The sequence below is a fragment of the Bos indicus genome, chromosome 7, assembly GCF_029378745.1.
Source record: "Bos indicus isolate NIAB-ARS_2022 breed Sahiwal x Tharparkar chromosome 7, NIAB-ARS_B.indTharparkar_mat_pri_1.0, whole genome shotgun sequence".
In the NCBI taxonomy this organism is placed as follows: Eukaryota; Metazoa; Chordata; class Mammalia; order Artiodactyla; family Bovidae; genus Bos; species Bos indicus.
Window position 1 is genome coordinate 88626529 of NC_091766.1, and position 23269 is coordinate 88649797.

The 23269-nt window shown below is 38.9% G+C and overlaps 1 long non-coding RNA gene across 2 annotated transcripts in view; it reads left to right on the forward strand.

Annotated features, from left to right (window-relative positions):
• Positions 1-22825, forward strand: part of LOC139184227 (uncharacterized) — a 59850-nt gene extending 37025 nt beyond the window's left edge. Inside the window, exons 1-3 of one of the 2 annotated variants that reach the window (XR_011567799.1) lie at positions 4589-11812; positions 13217-13290; positions 19544-22825. This is a non-coding gene — a long non-coding RNA (uncharacterized lncRNA). Of the gene's footprint in view, positions 1-4588; positions 11813-13216; positions 13291-19543 lie in introns of those variants that run through there. The other variant, XR_011567798.1, reaches the window with a different exon arrangement.
• Positions 22826-23269: the final 444 nt, after the last annotated feature.

Genomic DNA, 23269 nt, shown 5'->3' on the forward strand with positions numbered 1-23269 from the left:
TAGGGATTGAAAAAGAAATCAGGACCTCTTTATCTTCCCACAGTCTGATCTCCCTCCACTGCCTTCCATTGGTTGACCCCCAACCAGAAGCCAACTAACAAGGAAGTCCGGGTGATAGGTAGAAGATAGAAGGGAGGAGATAGAGCTGGGAGCGCAAACAGAAAACTTCTAAGGGTAAAACTACTCTTCAGTCAGAGTTTTATTGATTTATTTTACTCTGGATTAAGCCACGACACCATAGATGAAAGAGTAGGTGTGCTATAATAAAAAAAAATCCTGTTAGATGTAATCATATATATAAAATATATATATAATTATAAACAAAACTCCTAAGGCTCAAGATTTTGCAGTTATTAATTGGATCTATTGGATTTCTAAAGAATTTAAACATATTTAAGTCAATGTTTTTAAAAGTATTATTTTGAATGCCAGAGCCCCCTTTTTTCAAATAATACCTTATAAAAAGTACTGTTTAAAAAGAAAAAAGTACTTGTATTAACCAAGAAAATTGGAGATGTTTGGCTGAAATAACAGGGTGTAGTCCTCCAACTTTGACTTCCCTTTTTGAATTTCATACTATAAAAACCAGTACAGATCCCACTGGAACACCTGGGTTCCAGGGACCCATTTTGAGAGACTTGTTTTTTTTGTGAAGAAATTATAAATTGAATTCTGTATTTCTTTGTTAATTCAGCTTCTTTGAGTGGGTACAGGAATACCTATAGTAGATTAGCTGTTTCTTTAGTTTGAAACTGTTTCTTCAGTTTTAGAAGTATTTGTTTTTGTTCAGTCACTCAGTCATGTCCCACTCTTTGCAACCCCATGGACAGCAGCACGCCAGGCTTTCCTGTCCTTCACTATCTCCCGAAACTTGCTCAAATTCATATCCACTGAGTCAATGATGCCATCCAACCTTCTCCTTCTGCCTTCAATCTTTCCCAGCATCAAGGTCTTTTCTAATGACTTGGCTCTTTGCGTCAGGTGGCCAAAGTATTGGAGCATCAGCTTGCCCATCCGTCCTTCTAATGAATATCTGGGGTTGATTTCCTTTAAGATTGACTGATTTGATCTCCTTGCAGTTCAAGGGATTCTCAAGAGTCTTCTCCAGCACCACAGTTCAAAAGCATCAGTTCTTCAGCATTCAGCCTTCTTTATGGTTCAACTCTCACATCCATACATGAATACTGGAAAAACCGTAGCTTTGACTAGATGGACCTATGTTGCCAAAGTAATGTCTCTGCCTTTTGAAACAGTCTAGTTTTGTCATAGCTTTTCTTCCAAGGAGCAAGTGTTGTTAATTATGGCTGCAGTCACCATTTGCAGTGATTTTGGAGTCCAAGAAAATAAACTGTCACTGTTTCCATTGTTTCCCCACCTATTTGCCATGAAGTGATGGGACCGGATTCCATGATCCTAGTTTTTTGAATGTTGAGTTTAAGTCAATTTTTTTCTCTCTCCTCCTTTACCTTCATCAAGAGGCTCTTTAGTTTTTCTTCGCTTTCTGCCATAAGGGAGGTGTCATGTGCATATCTGAGGTTATTGGTATTTCTCCCGGCAATCTTGGTTCCAGCTTGTGCTTCCTCCTGCCCAATATTTTGCATGATGTACTCTGCATATAATTTAAAAAGTTTTAGTGTTATACTTCAAGATGGAGCAGTCTTGTGTCTTTGTTGTTGTTTAGTCACTAAGTCATATCCAATTCTTTTTGTGACCCACAGACTATGGCCTGGCAGGCTTCTCTGCCCATGGGATTTCCCAGGCAAGAATACTGGAGTGGGTTGCCATTTCCTTCTCCAGGGGATCTTCCTAACCCAGGGATTGAACTCACATCTCCTGCATTGGTGGGTAGATTCTTTACCACTGAGCCACTAGGGAAGCTTCCTTGTTCTTTTGCTTTTTCTTTAAATATGGGATGTGTCATTGAGAATTTTAAAACTGAAGGTTTATCTTTGTAATAAAATGGCAGATAGGTGGTTAGTCCCTAGTGGGAAATGTGAAGGATGTTGGTAATTCTTGATGAGTATTTTCTCATCTCAAAATAAATTTGATCAACCACCTGCTCAGTTTATTCCTCCATCAAACTAATAATTAATGAGCATCTACTCTGTCCCAAATACTGCACTAAGCCTTTGCAATATAGAGAGGATGAGAATGACAAATTGTCAGCTCTCGTTGGTATTACAGTTTAGCAGGAGGCACTGACGTATGTTCAGCAAATATATACCTAAATTCATTTAATTCTATTTATAATGTGTTGTTAAAAAGTTCAGTAGGTATAGAATACTTAAAATTTTATACTTGTAATATGTATATAAATACATATATATATGCATGTATACATGCATAGATAAGTAGATAATATTGATGTGTTTAATTCATAAAATTGCAATGCATAATTATATGTACTGTGGAGAATGCTCAAAAAAAAATTTATCACTCCAGTGGACCCAGAGTCTGCTGGTCCAGAGTAAGTTCTGAGGTCCTCAATATAGCAACCAAGGCCTTTGTCATATGTCTCCAATCCATTCTGTTCTGTTCCTTCCCCACCTAGTCACCCTGAATTGGTCTCCTGTATGCTGCCCACATGCCTGTTGCATTCTGCCCCATGCCCAGATAGTCTTGTTCTTTTTGTTTTCTCTGCCTGAGACACCCTCTCTTATTTCTGCCTGCCAAATGATTCCCTGTTTGAATTCTTTCCTAATTTTAATTCTTACCAATTTATACAACGCTGTGAACTTTTTACTGATCGTTCAGTGAAAAGTGATTCCTGCTTCTTCTGAAGTCCCGTAACATTTAATCATGTTTGGAATTTATCTCCTGCATTATATTGAAATTATCTGATTTTATGTTTTATGCACTCTCAGTAAGCGTATGTACTAAGTACCTATTGTGTGCCAACAATGAGCAAATATATCTCGGCTTTAATGGGACTTGCTTTTTATTTCTTTGGTGAAATTTAGCTCCTGAAGAGTACAATTATATTTATGTATCTTTGCAATTGTATCCACTTTACAACAAACAAGATGCCTTGACTTTGACAGTTGATAGAGAAACTGGTGAATGTATGAAGTGATTTCATATAGCCATTAAATTAAAAACTGCCATATTGTTCATCTTTCTAAGTAGCTATCCTTCTTGCTAATTTTTTCTTTATGTAACACGTCTGTATTAAAACAGTTGAAGAATTTACCTTCTGAAATTTATGCTGAATTAATCTATATATATATATATGTATATCTGTATGTATCAGAAGGAGAATTGTGAGAATAAATGAAAATACTCGGAAATACTTATATCTAAAAGGTATTGTCATTGGAATTACTTTTAGTTTGATTCATATAATAAATAATGCAAAAATTTTTGAAAGCCTTCAGTATTTCAATAATCTCAGTTCTCTACTTTATAATATATACACTGAGACTCAGTGATTCCTTCATCAAGGCTGATTCCCATCAGTGCCCAACAGAAAGAAAAGAAGAATAGAAAGGAGAAGTAGACACATCAGATTTTGCTTAGGTCTGCTGGCAAATTTCCATGATGTCAGCCCAGTTTTCTTTTTGTTCCAAAGTTAGAGGGTCATGGGCTTCCTTCTGTCTGTCTATATCATTTCTCAATCATTAATCTGAGAGTCTTCCAAATACAGAGTGTCTGATTACCTGTACAAGGGTTCCAGTTGTAAAGCACATTTCTGAAGACAGAAATGGTTTTATATGTGTGTATTTTTTTGTAGTTGATAGGTGGTTCTGAGTTGCAGTCTGACTGACCTCCTGAAAACAGTACTGAGAAGCTTGTCTATAAATAAGTAGTTTTGTTTACAGGAACTTACTGGGGAACTGGACTTGTACCACCTGCCATTTGGGCAGTGTTGAGAAGTAAGAGGAAGGGGTTTCAGTCCTCTAAGATAATTCAAATCAACCAATCCACCTCCCTGTAAGCTAGTTTCTTTTTCTTGCTTTTAACTGGATATAGACACCCTTTCTATCATTAATGCCCTTTATAGCTATTTGATAGCATTAAAAAAATTTTTTTTTCTAATTATACCTGGTCATCTCATCTATAAGCTTTCTAAGAATGCATTTCCTTTGCCTAATGTGTCAACTAAAAGAGGATTAGGTAGGATGAGAAGAACTATATGAAAATAAACTGCCTGGAAATATGCAAATAAATATCTTCAAAGTTTTATACTTATCCCCAAATTCTTAATTTAAGCCAGTTAAGAGATTTCAATTCTGTGGGCTAGTGGCAAACTGGAGTCCATATGGAGTTTCTCAATTAGTCCTCTGAGTAGGTGGGATATAAATACCATGGCAGCGTTTCTGTTGTGTCCCTTCCGTGGTCGGAGATGCTGTCTTTTCTGTCTCGTTGGTCCTATGCTTGTGTGTCATGACAAATATCACTGGTGAGTTTTGTTTCATGAGGTGACAGTTAGCAAGTGACTGAAGCCAGATACTTGTTTCCCAAGGTGTTTTGTAAACCTAAATGCTATTAGATGAGGGAGGCCACTCTGTTACTAAATTAAAGCTCACTGAAAGCTTGCTATTTATTAAGGCAAATAAGGAATGAGTAGACAAAATTTTCCATACATTCTTAAAACGTGAAGTAACGTGAGATGAAAGGAAGAAAGTCTGGGGGGGGGCGGGGGGGGAATAAAGCATTTCATTCTCTCCAATTTTTAACCCGTCTAGCCCACACTTACCAGTGTCATAGCCCACACTGACTCTGATGGTTGGGAACATCTGTAAGATGAAGAACTAGAACTGTATTCTGAGTCACATGTTCTATTTTTGTTTTAAAGTCCTATTTGGAGTTTGGTTACTATTAGGCTTGTCCTGATTTTCCTGAGTTAACTGTGAATTAGTCTTGATCATTTGCAAAATTAATGTTAGTAGTCAGAGACAGGTTTTCATGGATGTCTAGGATTTGATAGCTTGGAGAAAGGGTTAAATAACTTTAACCAATAGAGTGTTTTTCTTTAATTAGGAAAAGACAGAATTTCTTTTATTGTAAAGTAATTGGCCTCCAATTAAAATAAATAAATAATTTTTTTTTTAAGTGGAAGAGAACTGTTCCAAAGCTTTCAGAGGAAGCCATCATTGAAAACAACAGAAGAACTGAAGCAGAGACCTATACACTGCCCTTAGCCTGCTCTTCTGCTGGCTCTGTTTTCATTAGCAATTATAAGGAAGTAGATCCGGAAATAGAGATGCATGATAGCGAGACATCAGTACAGTAACCAGTCCTTTCAGGCATCACCACAAAAACATACACTCAGGATTTCACAACCCTCTCACATTGGCAATGTCACAATGCTGCCTCGGGCAAGGTTTTCATCTCCTTTTTGGGTAATGTAGGGTTCCTTTTCTTTCCCCTCACACCAGCTCCTATAAATCACGCTTCTTGAAGGGCAAACTAAAGTTTCTTGGTTTCAAAATCGTACTTGTCCTGAGGAGGGAGATCCTGTTCATGCCATTAGAAAGAGAGCTTAACGTGACTGGTGAGTTTCAGAGAGTAACTGGATGCATCGTTCCCGAGCAAATGCCTTCAGACATGGAAAACCTTTAAAGCCAATCTAAGATGTGTTATTGATGACACAATTTACATCATTCTTGTGTATTTATAAATATATATATATATATATATATATATATATATATATATTACCCTGTAGTTTTTGCTTTTTAAAAAGTATCTTAAGTCTCTGGTGTTATCACTGAATTCACCAAATCCCATCACATCTCTTCTTGTCAATATATTCTTCTTACCCTTATTAGTATAAAACCCTCTTGAGATACTCCTCCCCCCACCCCAAGCTTAACAAATACTAAGTGAAATGGAGAACTAATACATTCAGCAGTTTGAAGTAAAAAAAGAAAAAAAAATTTAAAATACCTGACTTTCACCTTGGATATTCAGTGGGTTTTATTTTTATATTTGAATTAAGTGAGCACTGGCTTGAGTACAGCCCTAGTGAAGTGAAAGGGCAAAAAAAAAAAAAAAAAAAAAGGTGGTCATTTTTTATTTCTGGCTACTAGTAGAATTTTACAGGAAATCAGCACTAAGCAAGCTGTTTCTGAAATTAAAGACATTGCCATATATACAAAGGGCTTCCCCGGTGTCTCAGCTGGTAGAGAATCCAGCTGAGTTCCTGTTCAGTTCCTGGATTGGGAAGATGCTAGAAAAGCAAATGGCAACCACTCCAGTACTCTTGCCTAGAAAATCCCAGGGACAGAGGAGCCTGGTGGGCTACAGTCCATGGGGTTGCAAAGAGCTGGACACGACTGAGCACGCACACAAGCATATGTACAAATGGCCAGGGTTTGGAGCAGTGGGACCCAATTTTGCAGCTCTGTGAAGTGGTAGAGTTTAACAAGTCATCATGAAAGGAAAAAAAGAAGCTAGAGTTTCATATGGTCAATTCATGCAGCAGGGCTTGAATGGTGCCTCTGGAAAGTCGCTGTCATAGCAGCTCTGTGGTACTAATTTGATTCATTTTAGAGCAGTTCATCAATTCATGAGGAGGAAAGAAAGTCTATAAAGAGTTAGAGTTTCACCTCTAATTCTTACTGAAGAACAGGTTGCATGGTCCTCAGGAGAAATCTACTCATTGTCTTATTGTTTTCCTCATTCTATTATGTATTGGTGATAATATCATCATAAAACTCATTTTAAAATGTAAAGCATCATGGCATCATTACATATGTAGTACTAGAGATATGTTTTCAAAATACCCATTTAAAAGAACTGCAATTCTCATAATATGCTAGAAAAATAATGACAAGCTACAAACATATCTAGAACATGTCACAGTATGAAAAATTTCAATCTGATGAAAATTGTGTCTTTGTCCTGCATCATTACATTCTGCAAGACAATTAGTACAAATATTGCTTAATTTTATTATACTTTTTAAGCAAACAGACCCTTAATTCCTAAATGAAAGTTAGAAACTAAGTTCAAGCCTAGAGTTAACTTCCAGAGCAAGTTACAGCTATTCTAACTTTTGGATTTTTTCAACTAAGATATATCAGTCCTGAATATTCATTGGAAGGACTGATGCTGAAGCTGAAACTCCAATACTTTGGCCACCTGATGTGAAGAACTGACTCATTTGAAAAGACCCTGATGCTGGGAAAGATTGAAGGTGGGAGGAGAAGGGGACGACAGAGGATGAGATGGTTGGATGGCATCACTGACTCAATGGACATGAGTGTCAGTGAACTCTGGGAGTTGGTGATAGACAGGGAAGCCTGGTGTGCTGCAGTCCATGAGATTGCAAAGAGCTGAACACGACTGAGCTACTGAACTGAACTGAATGTTGATTTATCTGAGATGAAACAAACCATATAATAGTAAGATAGAAAATACAGATAGTTTTAGGTAGGTTCCATCATGTTTGAGAGGGACTCATTCCTTAAGAGTTAGTTGAAAGAGTTTTCTTTGCTCTGGAACCTTTTCCAGGAATGTTACTAGTCCATATTGAGAGGAGATAGGCTTGGTTCCCACACAGAGTCACAAACCTCAGAGAAACTGAGAATTAGATGAAATACCTGTGTAATCTTTGAATAGTGGTAACCATGCCAGGAAATAGGAAGTGTATTTAACTTGCTGTAAGGTCCCTCTCTGCCTGTTTTACCAATAAAACATCAAGTTTGTCTTGGATATTGAATAAGTTGGGGGAAAACATCATTCATTCATTGACTCATTCTTTCATTGGATGAGCAAATATTTAATGAGCCAAAGTATAGGACACGACTGAAGTGACTTAGCATAGCATAGCATAGCATAGCACTTCAAATGCTGATGTCTAATTTACTGAATAGATTATCAACAAAATTTCTTGAAACATTATTTGGCAATAGATGAACTTCAGATGAATCTGTCATCTCAATTATCGTAAGAATGAGTTGTCTTGGTATATTTGGATTCACGGTATGGTTCACATTTCTCAATGCTGTACTTTGTGAAGTCTCCAAATGTGATGCACTGTGCCTACTGACTTGTCCTGTTCTGAGTTTTGTGCCTGCAACTGAAGATACGTGAAGTACGAGGTTTGTTGTATGTTGAAAGGTGTGTGTGTGTGTGTGTTAACCACAGATAATGTTTTAGATCGCTCTTGAGGAATCATATGAGAGTAATATCTAGCAAAGAACCTGGTACCCAGAAATGTTCCCTAAACTATTTTTATCAATGACCAGATGAACCGTTCTACTTTGTATGTCTTTCTATGTGAGAATGTGTTGGTCATGATCATTATAAATCCCACAAATAACACTTCTCCACTTTCACCCACAACTTACTCCTTTTTCTGTATTTCTCATTTTAGTAACTGGCATCGTTAACATCATTGCAGGCAGCAAAGCAGAATGTTTCACAGAGTCCCATATTCTAGACTTTTGTAGTCTGGTGGCAGGAGATGAGACCAGAAAGAGATGGCAGGAGATGGGATGAGCCATGTGGACAGACAGTGTATGTTACTTAGAGTTTTGGGTTCGGTGAAGGCACTGGTGTCAATGGAAGGTTAATCAGTCTGTGGCTGAGTGTGTCCTCATGAGTGCTGCCAGCTGAGCCTCATTCTGCCATATGTTTTTTTTTTTAAGGTTTATACACTTTTAAATATAAACCTTAAAAAAAAAACCATATGGACATCACCAAATGGTCAATACCGAAATCAGATTGATTATACTCTTTGCAGCCAAAGATGGAGAAGCTCTATGCTGTCAGCAAAAACAAAACCTGGAACTCACTGTGGCTCAGATCATCAACTCCTTATTGCAAAATTCAGGCTTAAATTGAAGAAAGTAGGGAAAACGACTGGGCCATACAGGTATGACCTAAATCAAATCCCTTATGATTGTACAGTGGAGGTGGGAATAGATTCAAGGGATTAGATCTGGTAGACAGAGTGCCTGAAGGACTATGGAATGAGGTTTGTAACATTGGGACCAAAACCATCCCAAAGAAAAAGAAATGCAGGAAGGCAAAGTGGGTGTCTGATGAGGTCTTACAAATAGCTGAGGAAAGAAGAGAAGTGAAAAGCAAGGGAGAAAGGGAAAGATATATCCAACTGAATGCAGAGTTTCAAAGAATAGCAAGGTGAGAAAAGAAGTCCTTCTTCAATGAACAGTGCAGAGAAGTAGAGGAAAACAAGAGTGGGAAAGACTAGAGATCTCTTCAAGAAAAGTGGAGATATAAGGGAATGTTTCATGCAAGGATGGACACAGTAACAGAGGCAGAAGAGACTAAGAGGACATGGCAAGAATACTCAGAAGAACTATACAAAGAAGGTCTTAATGACCTGGATAACTGAGATGATGTGGTCAGTCACCTAGAGCTGGACATCCTGGCATATAAAGTCAGGTGGCCCTTAGAAAGCATTACTACAAACAAAGCTAGTGAAGGTGATGGAACTTCAGCTGAGCTATTCAGAATCCTAAAAGATGATGCTGTTAAAGTGCTGCACTCAATATGTCAGCAAATTTGAAAAACTCAGCAGTGGCCACAGGATTGGAAAATGTCAGTTTTCATTACAATCCCAAAGAAATTCAGTGCCAAAGAATGTTCCAACTATTGGATTATTGCACTCATTTTTCATGCTAGCAAGGTTATGCTCAAAATCCTTCAAGCTAGGCTTCAGCAGTACATGAACTGAGAATTTACAGATGTGTAAGCTGATTTAGAAAATGTAGAGGAACCAGAGATCAAATTGTCAATATTCATTAGGTCATGGAGAAAGAGAGAGAATTCCAGAAAAACACCTACTTCGGCTTCATTGACTACACTAAAGCCTTTGACTGTGTGGATCACAACAAACTGTGGAAAATTCTTAAAGAGATGAGAATACCAGACCACCTTACTTGCCTCCTACAAAATCTGTATGCAGGTCAGGAGGTGGCAGAACCAGAAACAGAACAACTGATCTGTTCAAAATTGGGAAAGGAATACAACAAAGCTGTATTTTGTCATCCTGCTTATTTAACATATATGCAGAGTACATTACACAAAATGTCGGGCTGGATGAATCACACACTGGAATCGAGATTGCCAGGAGAAATATCAATAACCTCAAATATTTAGATACTACCACTCTAATGGCAGAAAGGGAAGAGGAACTAAAGAGCTTCTTGATGAGGGTGAAAAACAAGAGTGAAAAAGCTGGCTTAAAACTCAGCATTAAAAAAATATGATCATGGCAACCAGTCCCATCACTTCATGGCAAATAGAAGGGGAAAATATAGAAGCAGTGACAGATTTTATTTTCTTGGGCTCCAAAATCACTGATGGCTGTGACAGCAGCCATGAAGTTAAAAGATACTTGCTCCTTTGAAGGAAAGCTATGACAAACCTAGACAGCATATTCAAAAGCAGAGACATCATTTTGCCATCAAAAGGTCTGTGTGTGTAGTCACAGCTATGGTTTTTCCAGTAGTCCTAGATGGATGTGAGAGTTGGACCAGAAAGAAGGCTGAGCACAGAAGAATTAATGCTTTCAAATTGTGTTGGAGAAGACTCTTGAGAGTCTCTTGGACAGGAAGGAGATCAAACCAGTCAATCCTAAAGGAAATGAACCCTAAATATTCATTGGAAGGACTGATGCTGAAGCTGAAGCTCCAATACTTTGGCTGCTTTATGTGAAGAACCAACTCATTGGAAAAGACCCTGATGCTGGGAAGGATTGAAGGTGGGAGGAGAAGGGAACGACAGAGGATGAGATGGTTGGATGGCATCACTGACTCAAAAGACATGAGTTTGAGCTAACTTTGGAAGATGATGAAGGACAGGGAAGCCTGGCATACTGCAACCCATGCTATCACAAAGAGGCAGACATGATTTAATGACTAAACAACAACACACTTTTTAATAAAATTTTTATATAAGAAAAACTTCTATAATGAGTTCTTGAGTGAGACTGTTCCTGTTATCTCATTTTAGTTTAAGCCTCAAGGCTGATAAATGATAAATAACACTGTAGTCTAAAGAATAAAACAAGTAGTCAGTGCTCCCTCTGCTGCTGCTGCTGGTTTTTAGTTGCTCAGTCCGGTCTGACTCTTTGAAACCCCAGGGACTGTAGCCCGCCAGGCTCCTCTGTCCATGGAATTTTCCAGGCACGAATACTGGAGTGGGTTGCCATTTTCTTCTCCAGGGGATCTTCCCGACCCAGGGACGGAACCTGTGTCTCCTACTTGGCAGGGGGACTATTTACAATTGAGCCACCTGGGAAGTCCAAGACTCCCTCAGAAATAGTCAGATTTGTCTTTCATATTCACCTCCATGACTCCAACCAGGCTTTATAATGATAAGACTAAAAATTCAAGGAAAGTGGTTGAAATAGTAAGAGTTTGTGAGAAAGCAGACGACTACAGCCAGGGGAAAACTGCATACCGTCTCCTCAGCCACGTGAAAGAGGCCCCGAAGAAATCACTCTTAGAGGTTGGGGTGGGGGTGTTGCTTTTGACAGAGACTGACATTTCATTATTGGTTGGATATTTGTGTATGCAGTTGACTCTCTGATCTGCCCCTTGATACTGCCTGAACAGGTAAAGAGGCAATTGGAGAGATGAGAAGGAAAGGGAGGGTGGTAGTCTCACATCCTATACCATTGCTGTTAGGCAAGACTGTGAAGGATTTTTGTGAGCCACATAGATGTCACAACAGGTGATCAGACCTGAGCTATCTAAAAGTAGCCCAGCCAGGAGGCTGGCTTGACATTTGTGCAAAAGAAGCTGTAGTAGGGACCTCAGCGCTCAGGAACTAGAGGAGAGGTGGTTTAAAGAAGTCTTCTGAGGTCATGTAGAGAGAGCATTGCCTGTGTCAGGTAAGTCTGCCCCAAGAACCCATGTTATATGCTTATCCCAGAGAGCTAATCTACAGCCAAGAGGAAACCAGTGGTATGAAGTGCTTCTTTCTTGCAAGCCTCCTCTTCTGTGCTAACACCGGAGGGATGAGGGGTAGCACCAAGTGAGGGGGAAGAGGACAGTGAAAGAATAGACTAGCCCCCTTGCTTCTTCCTATGCGTCCTTGAGGCATATACTGCCAGGATAGGGGAATCTAGGTTTGTAGGATCTTATATAATTCAGGGAACCATCTTTACTGAGTCTGAATACATATTTACAGTTTTGTATGAGGCCCCTGAAAGTTCAGAGCCCTGACCTTCATTATCTTGGCGGGAAATCCAGTGCTTAAGGGGTCAAAGAAAAGAACCATGAATTGCGTATGACATTGATGTCTGTCTTTAGTAGAGGCAGACTTTTAAAAGTCCCAAATCAATCAATCTATCTATCTGTCTATCACCATAATGGGGGTGTTCCTATAATTGAAAGTAATGGAAATCTCGGTTATGCCCAAGATGTTATCAAAGAGCACAGAAAGTAGGTCTGTCGTGGTATATTAAAAGGCAGCGGTTAGAGAACAATAAAGTCACTTCCTGATTGTACTCCCAGAATATGTAATAGCCTCAGCTCTAATTCCTTGTAAAACAGTCAGGAAAAAATTAGTACTTTATAATTATCTAAGCTAAACCCATTAATTAGATGTTAATAATTATAGATAAATGATTAATGATAAAATGAGTACAATAACTTCAGAGTTCCTAGAAGTGGACAAAAATCCCAGAAGAACAAGATCTGGAAGGCAGATTGTTGGTTAAGACAGAGGTCGCCTAGGTTCATTTTATTTTTGATATCACAGAGGACATAGGGACCATTCCTTTGCCTGAGTCATTTTGCATCCTTGTCTTAACAGTTTCAATTGTGAACAGGAATTTTTTTTTTCAGAAGGCATTCTCTACTAGTCTTATAATCAAATTATAAGAGACTGTGACCACCCTATTAATTCAGCCCATGCCCCAAAGCAGAATATCTTCTTTAGGCACATGATATCTGATCAACTTTACCCCATACTTCTGTGTCCACCTAGTCCCCTGTATATAAATGGGAACATGAGAACTCCAGAAACAACTGTCCAGGAAGCAGCCTTTCATTTTTATGAGGATTTCTGACAGCAAATACATGAAACATTAGAAGTCTGGCTAAAGGCTATAAAAAATACTCAGATAAATAATATTTAGAAAGTTCATCCATGAGTTTATACTGTAAGGTAGTAACCTGTATTGTCTTAAGACTTCATTGGACACTTAGTGGATAAGATAGCTTCTCAAATTTTTGGACAAAAGAATTCTCAAAAAAGTGTCTTTGTTGTTGTTGCTTGTTTCTGGCCCTAGGCAATAAACAACTTGAAGATAAAACTTTTCTTCATATTTCTGGTGAGCCTCAAATCTGGCTTGGAACACAACAGGTATGCAAGAATATTTGTGAACCAATCATCTGAATCATCAAACCTATTACCAGTGTGATGAGTTGGGAAATGTAACATTAATAATTAGGATGATGACAAGAGGGATGAGAGACTCGGATGTAGCTTTACTTCCGAATGTCCATTTTGGTAGTTGCCCAAAATTTAAGTTCACACAACTAGACAACCTTCTATGTAACAGGATTGATGAAGCCTAGGTTTCTAAAGTAGAAATTAACCCATCCTGGGTTAAATGAGTTTGTGACCAGAATCTAAAATATAATTAGAGTCCAAGGCTGTGGGATACCAGATCACTACCACTGGCGTTGCACTGAACTGGAATCAGAGTACAGACTGAAGGGCACGGCTGTCAATCACTCAGAAGTGACAGCTGTAAGTGACCGTAGGGGTCTGCTCTATTGAGAGTTTTAGAAAGAGCAAGAGCAGCACAAGAAAACGCACACTCTCGCTGACCTTAGCTTGGAAAGCCAGGAGCTTTGTCAGTCTTGTCTATAAGACTTTTCCTTCCAGTCTCAGTGAGAGACTGCATCAGGTGCTCTTTTTATCAGGGGAACACTCACACCACAGGAAGTAACACTCTCAAAGTAGAACACATGTAAGTAACAATAGTAGCGCCTTCAACTTGAAAGCTCAAAGTTACCCAAGTGCTAGCACTTTCATCTGGAACAAAAAGACCTGGAGGATATTTTTAGTAATAGTCCTGATCATGGAAAATGCATCTGCTCTGGTGATTTCAAGTTGCGAGTCTACTTTGGTGACTAAGCTGGGGTGGGAGTAGGGTTTGAGAGGTCTTTTAACAGCCTTACACACACTAAACTGCCTGCGGCCTCTAATAAATGGATCCTTAATATTAGGACCATCTCGTTTTACATCACTATTTCTCCCTGCGATGTTCCTTGTACTCTTCAAGGCTTAAAAACATTTTAAGAATTCATAGTCCTTAACTCAGGTTGAAAATCTAATCAGATGACAGATTCTCTAAGTTCCTCCTCAACAGTGAATCACAGATCCTCTCTTGTCACATTCCTCCTGTTGCCTTTCTAGACCCTGAGGGCTCATCATGTTACCCTAGTTTAACACATGTGTATGTGCTTCTGATTAGGCTTTGCTGTCTGTCTGTCTAGTCTTCCTTCTAGTTTATCCGTCTTGCAAATCACTGCCGGACATACTCGCAAAAAAGGTAACTCCAATGACCCTCCTCGAGATTTTTTTTTTTAAGACAAGAGATGAAATCCAGAGTAACTCTTCATTTTGATGTTTAAATCCATTTTTCTCATTTTATAGTGCTTCAAAGGCACTATACCTCTGTTCAATTTGTCTCTCTACTGTTTTTCCATGTTTGACACCAATTTTTGACTTTTGGATTGCTTATTTCATTGCAAGGCATGTACAAGCCTTGGCCCATTTTTCTACTTTCTAGGACCTCTTTCCAAGCCTATTTTGAGCTATCCATCCATCACTCAAAGCCCCTCTCAGATGCATTCTCTCCCTGAAACATTCTGATGTTTGAATTCATTTGAATTCTTCAAATATATTGTTGACATTTTGATGGTTGTATTGTTGACAGTATCCACTGTTAATTATCAACAGCTCCTTTTATAGGAGGTATTCTTATACTTCTCTTATTCTTCCCTCGAAGCTGTAAATTTCTAGGACTAAAGGTCTGGGACTCTCTTATTCAGCCTGCAGTGCCTGAAGTGGTACCCTGGTTAGGAGTCAATCTGTATGACTACAGCTTATGTAACTGCATGTTTCATTACATATATATTTAAACATATTTGAATTAAATAGGTAAAATAATTAGAGTCACATCAAAGAGAAAATGGGCCACATCTTACTTTGTGGTTACTTAATTCTTCAGTTGGCTTCCTTTTCTTTTCCTATTGAAAACAGCCCCTAAACTACTGTGTAAGTGGCAGGTTTTTTGTTTTCTGTTTTTTTTTTTTTTTTAATGGAAAGGTTACAAAGCTTGAACACATGATTCAGAAGCCGAAAAGGATAATTAAGTCACTCTTGCAATGACATGTTTTAAATGGAATGCTTTTCTATCAGTTATATCTACCTGGAGAAGAGTATTAAGGATTTTTTTCCCCACCTACGACTTTGTCACATAATAAATTGTATTGGAAACTTTTGTGTGCTCCTTCTTTAAAATAGCTTACCCAACTTCAACATTGCCTTAGATGGCATGCCGATCACTTAAGAACATCACTTACAAATTATTTGCCAAGTTATTTTTACAGACCAGAGTTTCTACTGAGGGAAATGATTTTAAATGTTTGGCTGACTTGGGCCTCCAACAAATAGTGCTTGTCAATAAATATTAAAGAATCATATGAATATGGAGCTGGAAGTCTGAATTATACCTCCGCCACGGGATTTATTATCCTCCTCTCACCATACCTGGGGTATGGAGGCTAAAAGGTCTGTTGCAAATCCTGTTTTATTCATTGAGAAACATCCACTGAGAACTATTCTTGAAACTTCTGCAACTGTTGAGGACTTCTATAATAAAGCAGGTTTTTCCTTATCAGAAAAGAAAAACGCTGATGAGACTGTAGTGCTGCTTTCAAAAATGCCATCTTCCTTTTGAGTTCTGGATATAAAATGTAGGATCTGAGATACTAAGTGAGGGAATTTGGAATGTGAGACTTTGTTTTGTTTTCATTGAACACTTCAGGAACAAAAGATTAAATAATTAACCTAAAAAAAGCCACATTCAAAGGGCTGGATTTTGTCCAGGGTAGCTTGGGCCGTGGAAGAACTGACGGACATTTCTCAGCTCTCTTTTGGCTGTGTTTCAGAGGCCTAACCACAAGTGGTCAGGGGTTCAGAAGTGGATGGATTGTCTTCTTGCTTTTATCATCAGCGTGTACTGTGACCTCAGTAGTCATTTACCCAGCACTGTTTCTGTTCGTGTTTAATGATCCTGGAATGTGAGAGTGCAGTGATTAGGGGCCTGGACTCGGAGCCAGGCTGCCTGGCTTGAATCACTGCTCTGCCACCTACTAGTCCTCTAGCCTGCGGCAAGTCATTCGACCTCTCTGAATCGGTTTCCTCACCTCTTTGACCACTGCTGCTGCTGCTGCTAAGTTGTTTCAGTCATGTCCGACTCTGTGAGACCCCATAGACGGCAGCCCACCAGACTCCCCCGTCCCTGGGAGTCTCCAGGCAAGAACACTGGAGTGGGTTGCCATTTCCTTCTCCAATGTATGAAAGTGAAAAGTGAAAGTGAGGTTGCTCAGTCATGTCTGACTCTTCGCGACCCCATGGACTGTAGCCTACCAGGCTCCTCCGTCCATGGGATTTCCCAGGCAAGAGTACTGGGATGGGTTGCCATTGCCTTCTCCAGGAGTGGGTTGCTAGGCCTGGGTAAAACATCAGTGCAGCTTAGAACTCCTCTCACCTGGGTCCTTGCCCATGAGTCTTTTCTGATTGTGCTAAGCCCCAGACTCTTGAACTGAAGAATTCAGATTGCTCTTCTGAAGGAGTGTGAACGCCATGACTTCTGAATGCCTGAGTAAGTTAGAACAGAGAAATAACCTGGGCTCCTATGATTTTTCTCAAGAATGGGGGTAGGGGTTATCCAGGCTTCATTTTGAGCCTCTGTTTCTACTGCTAATGGACCTGAAACCCTGGGGGGATTTCCAGCTCTGACTCACCCTAACCTGAACTCACTGGATACAGTCAGAACCCACTGGGTTGGAGAATGAAGCAAGTTAAATCCTTTCTTGACTTACTCTTCTTGACTCCCTCTAAACATGAGGCCTTATCTTTTCCAGCGTCTCATCTCACCGTTGGCCTTTTCTTTCCTGAAGTGGAACTTTAGCCATGCTAGAAAGGCTGACCGTCTTGCTACTGCTTTTCTGCAAGGGCTGATGCTGTTCTCTGAGGCTGGTTGTCTGAGTAGCAGAGCGTGATCTCCCATGCCCAGGGCTGAGTAACAGTTTCTGGGAGACTGTGGAAAGTATGCATTATTGGCATAATAGATCAAGACTTTCATCAACATAAAAGGAAAGGAATTACAAGGTACTTGCTGACAGGGAATTGTAGCTTGAGAGGGCACTCAGGGGCCAGATACACTAAAAGCATTTTGGCACAGCGAAGTGTATTTCCTGGACAGATGTGTTTCATTCGTGATGGAAGGGCCTCACACTTCTCTCACGTTCTAACACGCTGGTTACAAGTCAGCTGCGGCCATGTTGTGTCAGATACTGTTATCACAGGAAGTTCAATGTTGTCACCCCTTACGGGGACATTGCTTCAAGGAAACCAGACCAGAGCTGTCTTGCGAGAGGAGAAAACGTTTTTATTTCGTGTTTTCTCCTTTCATCTTGGTGGTCAGATCAGGTTAAAAGTGGCAGTGTTGGTCTTGGTGTTTATTCCACGTTTTGCCTTTTCTGATTTCTCCTTATAGATTCCATGCAGTGTGAGAATTGCATTCAGAAGGGCTAGCTTGCAAAAGCGTCGCTTAGAAAGAACGGAGGTGTTTTGTTTTGTTTTTTTTTCATTTTCTCACAGAGAGAAAGAAAGAATTCTTTTATCAACATTTTATTTCATGGAAGTATAATTGATTTATAATGTTGTGTCAGTTTCTGGTGTACAGCAAAGTGTTCAGATACACACATATATAATATAGTTTGTATTTGCAAATCCTAAACTCCCTGTCTACTCCCTTCCCCACTTCCCCTCCCCCCTTGACAATCACAAGTCTGTTCTCCAAAGAATTCTTCATAAAAAAAATTATTAACATGTTAGTGAAATCACAAAATATAATCTTTTCTTATTGTTATGTATGAGAAAATCTGGAAGGTAGAAGTTATTTTCCTCCAATTTTCACACCGACTACAATGTTTCAGCTCTTCTTTATGCCCGTTATTTTCTGCAGAGCCAAATAAGTAGATTCAGAGTTTTCCTTGCCCTCGAGAGCCCCTTTTCATCATAAAGTCTAATAAGAAGGTCCCAGACATAACTCCAGTGTCCCAGACTGCCCTTTACACCAGATGAAAGGTAAAACGAGCCGATCAAGTAACAAACTACAAATTGATGCAGGCAGTGAGAACAGAAGACTGGTTTTGTGCCCTGTAACGTCTGCATAAAAGTGGAGAATATGGTTAAAAACATTGGCGGCAGCCAGTTACCGGAATAGCTAGCACTTCCAGGAACAAATGCATTCCTAATGAATCTGCGGACACTGCATTTACCGCAACAACAGCAGACTTTCTCACACATGCACTCCACGGTGCCCGCCTGCACGGGCTTTATTGACCTTCTGCAAACACTGATGGAGGAGCAGGCTGCCAGAGAGTGAGAGGCAGAGAGCCATCCAAAACATCTTGGAAAGGCCTCTGAGAGAATTTTTTAGTGTTTAGAAGACATACTATTCTTTTCTCTGCCAAAAGTCTTTTTTTTTTTTTTTTTTTGGTTGTTGTTGAAGAATTCAAAGACTGAAAAAAAAAATATATATATGGTTTTCTAATGACATAGTCACGCAATCCTTTCCAAGACCCACAATACCTGCTGAGATTTTGTATCATTCTAAAGCGGCTCAAGTGTCTTGATTATAGTATAAACACACATTCTGACTGACTGAGAAAGGCTTTTTTCCCCCTTTCACTGCTCATTTACATGGTTTTATAATCTTCCTGTGTAATGAACAGTAAGTCTAGCATGAAGAAATATCTTCTACAGAACACAACCTTGCTTAAACACTAAATAGTTTGGGCCTTGGAACTGAAGAGAGAACAGCTTTTTCACATCTGACTACAGCCAGAGGGATGAAAGGCTTTATAGAGTATTTTAGACAGCTCAAAGTCACCACCTGATTCACTGTTGGCTACTAATGGCAACTTAATACATCCTGATAAATATGAAGCTACAAGTTTCATGTTGGAGGAAAATTCTCTATAAATGAAACATTTTTTTCCATATATATAACTGAATCACTTTGCTGTATAGCAGAAATTAAGACAAAGTTATAAATCAACTATACTTCAAAAAATATTTTTAACAGAATCAGAAAAAAAAAATAATTCTTTTCCTGAGAAGTGTTTTACATTTTTACACTTGGCCAAACTGGCTAAAGGTTAAAAATTTCAGGTAATCAAACATTACCACCTTGTTTTTCTTTATGGAAGAGCTGACCTCCCCCCAAATATCTCACTAACTGAAATAAATTAGTTCTTCTGGCAAAATACTATAACTAAAACTGGAATCCATTTGCCTCTTCTTTTAGGCACTGAAATTAAAGTCACTGCATTCTTCATCCAAGATCTGTTATGTCTGTGAACAGTAAAAACCGATGGTGATATTAGTTGCTGGACTCCAGGTAAATTACTCATAGCTGTCATCACCATCATATTCTCTGCTCCGCCCTAAACCAAACACAGAGACAATGGTGCCAGAACAAATTGCAATAAAACATCGAATCCTCAAGCAGCTATTCTGTATATAGATCTGGGGTAAATAAATTATACAACTGCCACGAATGCACATTTATCATTTCATTTTATCTGTGATGTTACTGACTCAACTAAAGACCACATCCAGTAAAACCCTGTTTTAATGACCAGCTCCAGACATCAAATTTATGCTGCTCTGGTTGCTTGTGGTTGGAACTCTTAACTATTGAATAAATGGCTCTATCTTCAAAAGATTGGGTTGACCTGCTGATTTGAAACCGCTTCCCAACAGCAGTTAACGGTGGCCACCCAGCTGAGATCAGAGGAGTTGAAACAGGCCTTTATGACAGACACAAGGGAAGAAGTTATCTGTCAGACAATCATGACTAAAAAGCATCCCGGAATCCTAGATCTGTAAATACCCAAAGGCACTACCTACCACGTGTTCACCCCAAACATCACAGTTCCTGTGTAATTGAAGAAGTATCTTTAATTTTCACCCTGACTACAAACTCATTGGTCCATTTCTCTGCTTGTTAGCATGTGAACCAATGGTAATCAAGGCAAGTGAAAGAATAAACGGCTCATATGTGAGACTTAGTAATAACTGAGCAAATGAAAAGAGATACATACTTGACTAAAATATTGTGAAAATAATGTTTTGAGACTTTGCATTTCAAGGGTATGAGATACATAAGAATATGATACCTTGAAAGATCTCCCCTACTTAATATATTTCATTAACTCTAGTCACCTCTTTCTAGTTTTTGTTGCAGTTATTCTCCCTGACTCTGGTTATTGCTGCATTTGGGAAACATTTCTTTTCAGCATGTAAGCAGCTGGTCCAATGTGTGTTGTATTTGTTTATGATTTTTGCTGATGTTTCTTTAAATTAGCCTATTGGTAATATTATCACCTAGCCACATTTTATGGTGGGAGATTTTTATTTTCCTGTAATATCTGCTTGGCTGAAAAGATTAGTTGGTATAAAATTATCCATAGACTTGAGTGGGATATAATATGTTTGAACTTTCCCTGGCGGCTCAGCTGGTAAAGAATCCACCTGCAATGCAGTAGACCTGAGTTCGATCCTTGGGTTGGGAAGATCCCCTGGAAAAAGGGAAGGCTACCCAGTCCAGTATTCTGGCCTGGAGAATTCCACAGATGCAAAGAGTCAGACATGACTGAGCAACTTTCACTGTCTTTATAACCTACAAGGAAGAGCTTTTATAAAGACTTCTACCTAGACCCACACACAAGGCTTATGATTTTACTGGCCTGGAGTAAAGTCTGAGCATTGTATTTAAAAAAGAAAATCTCTTCACATACATTGATTAGGGTTCCAAAAAAATGATTCAAAGGAAAAAGCTTTATTGAAGGGATAACTTATACAAGTATGAGCAAGATTAATATGACAAAAGAAGGTGGCCAGAAATTAGTAACATCTGGAATCCATTTAGCTTCTAAGCCAGAACTGTAAGGACAAAGCTATTGCTAGAGAAGTGATTCCCCAAAAGAAAAAGACTTAGGAAAAAATACTCTGATCTGTCTCCTCTGTCTACCTATCTTCTATCAGGGCCTCCCATTGGCTAAACCCAGTGGGCAAGGGAATCCAGGTGGTGCACTGTGTGGGGTTATCCTCCCGGGGCCAGAACATGGTAGAGAGGATGAAGAATGTATAACAAATGGAAAATAACAATATTACAGGTGACTTTTCTGTACAACCAAGTTTAAGAACTTCTTCTATAGACAGTGGGAGGATCAGAAAGCTCCGCTTCACACTTGAAACAGAGACCAGAGAGGAATACTACACTACACATCCAGTGTCACACAGTTAGGGCACACGAGGTTCATGGGTTGAAGGTCTCCCAAGTTACCAAACATGCAGCTGCTGTGATGAAAATGATATTCAAGGAAAATTAATTTGGCAATAAGGTACAGAAATGTCTTTAAAGAAAAAGGTGTTACAGGCAAAGACGGAAGTTTGGAAAATAGGTGAGAGTTCAAGGGTGAAATTTTAGGATGCTATGGATGTGAGAGTTGGACTATAAAGAAAACTGAATGCTGAAGAATTGATGCTTTTGAACTGTGGTGTTGGAGAAGACTCTTGAGAGTCCCTTGAACTGCAAGGAGATCCAACCAGTCCATCCTAAGGAGATCAGTCCTGGGTGTTCATTGGAAGGACTGATGTTGAAGCTGAAACTCCAATACTTTGGCCACCTGATGCGAAGAGCTGACTCATTTGAGAAGACCCTGATGCTGGGAAAGATTGAGGGCAGGAGAAGAAGGGGATGACAGAAGATGAGATGGTTAGATGGCATCACCGACTCAATGGACGTGAGTTTGGGTGGACTCTGGGAGTTGGTGATGGACAGGGAGGACTCGCGTGCTGCACTTCATGGGGTCACAAAGAGTTGGACACGACGGAGTGACTGAATTGAACTGAACTGAACTGCAACTCCAATGAACATTGGAATGGAAAGGAGGAAACAGATTTTTCAGAGTGTGCAAAAAAAAAAAAAAAAAAAGGATAAACTTTTGTGTATTACTGTGTTGATGAAAAAGGTAAATGAAAAAGAATTTGGAATCGAATATGACTTGGGTAATTCTAGTCCAGGAAAATAGGAGAGAGGTGATAATAGTAATAAAATAAGGACAAGAGTAGAAGTTGTTTCTGTAAGGAAGAAGAATTCACTTTTGGCCAACTTAACAGAATATATGAGTTGACAAGTCCGTTGTTAGTTGGTCATATAGGAACTGGAGTGTGTGGTTTAAATATATAGTGTGACAGTAAGCATGTCTGCAGCCCTTAGTTATTTGTAGTTAAATTGAAATACTTAGGTCTCAGTTTTTATCCATGTTATACGTTGTGCTAATTTATCAGGTAGGGAAAATTCTGGAGCCATGTTAAAACATTTATTTTACTAAGAGAACGTGGGGGCCTTTCCTAGCTGTTTTCATCCCTAGCTTACTAGACCAAATGAATTATGTGTCCTTTAGTAAGTTTCAAGACTGTATTATTCTTGAATTTGATACTGATGCATCTGCAGGTTTCTTAAAAAATCCAATAGAAAATTTTCCTATATCAGCTTATGATAAATATAATTTATATTTTACTTATTCCTTTTCTGTTTTTTTTTGTTTGTTTTATGCCAACAAAGAATGAGATATATGAAATATATGAAAATATTAACTTGGCTAAAATTATGAGACATAAATGATGTATACTTAATTCAGGCTGAGTTCCTATCATCCAGATGAAGGGTTTCCAAGTAAATATGATCATTATAAATATTCTTAGATTCTTTGGGAAAAAACATACTATCAAGGAAGAAAGAGTGTTTATCACTCAGTCTCTGAATGTATTAATTTATTTTGCTATCTGTTCTTCTAGCTAAATAGGTTTATTTATCATCCATTAAACTCCATTTGCACCAAGCCAAACCAAACCAGTTTCTCAGAACTAAGTAGTCATTTGGAACAGTGTAACTTAACCTACTACTACTTTCTATGTTTTGTCCTATAACCCTTCCCCTGTAATTTCATTCATGTCCCTTTAA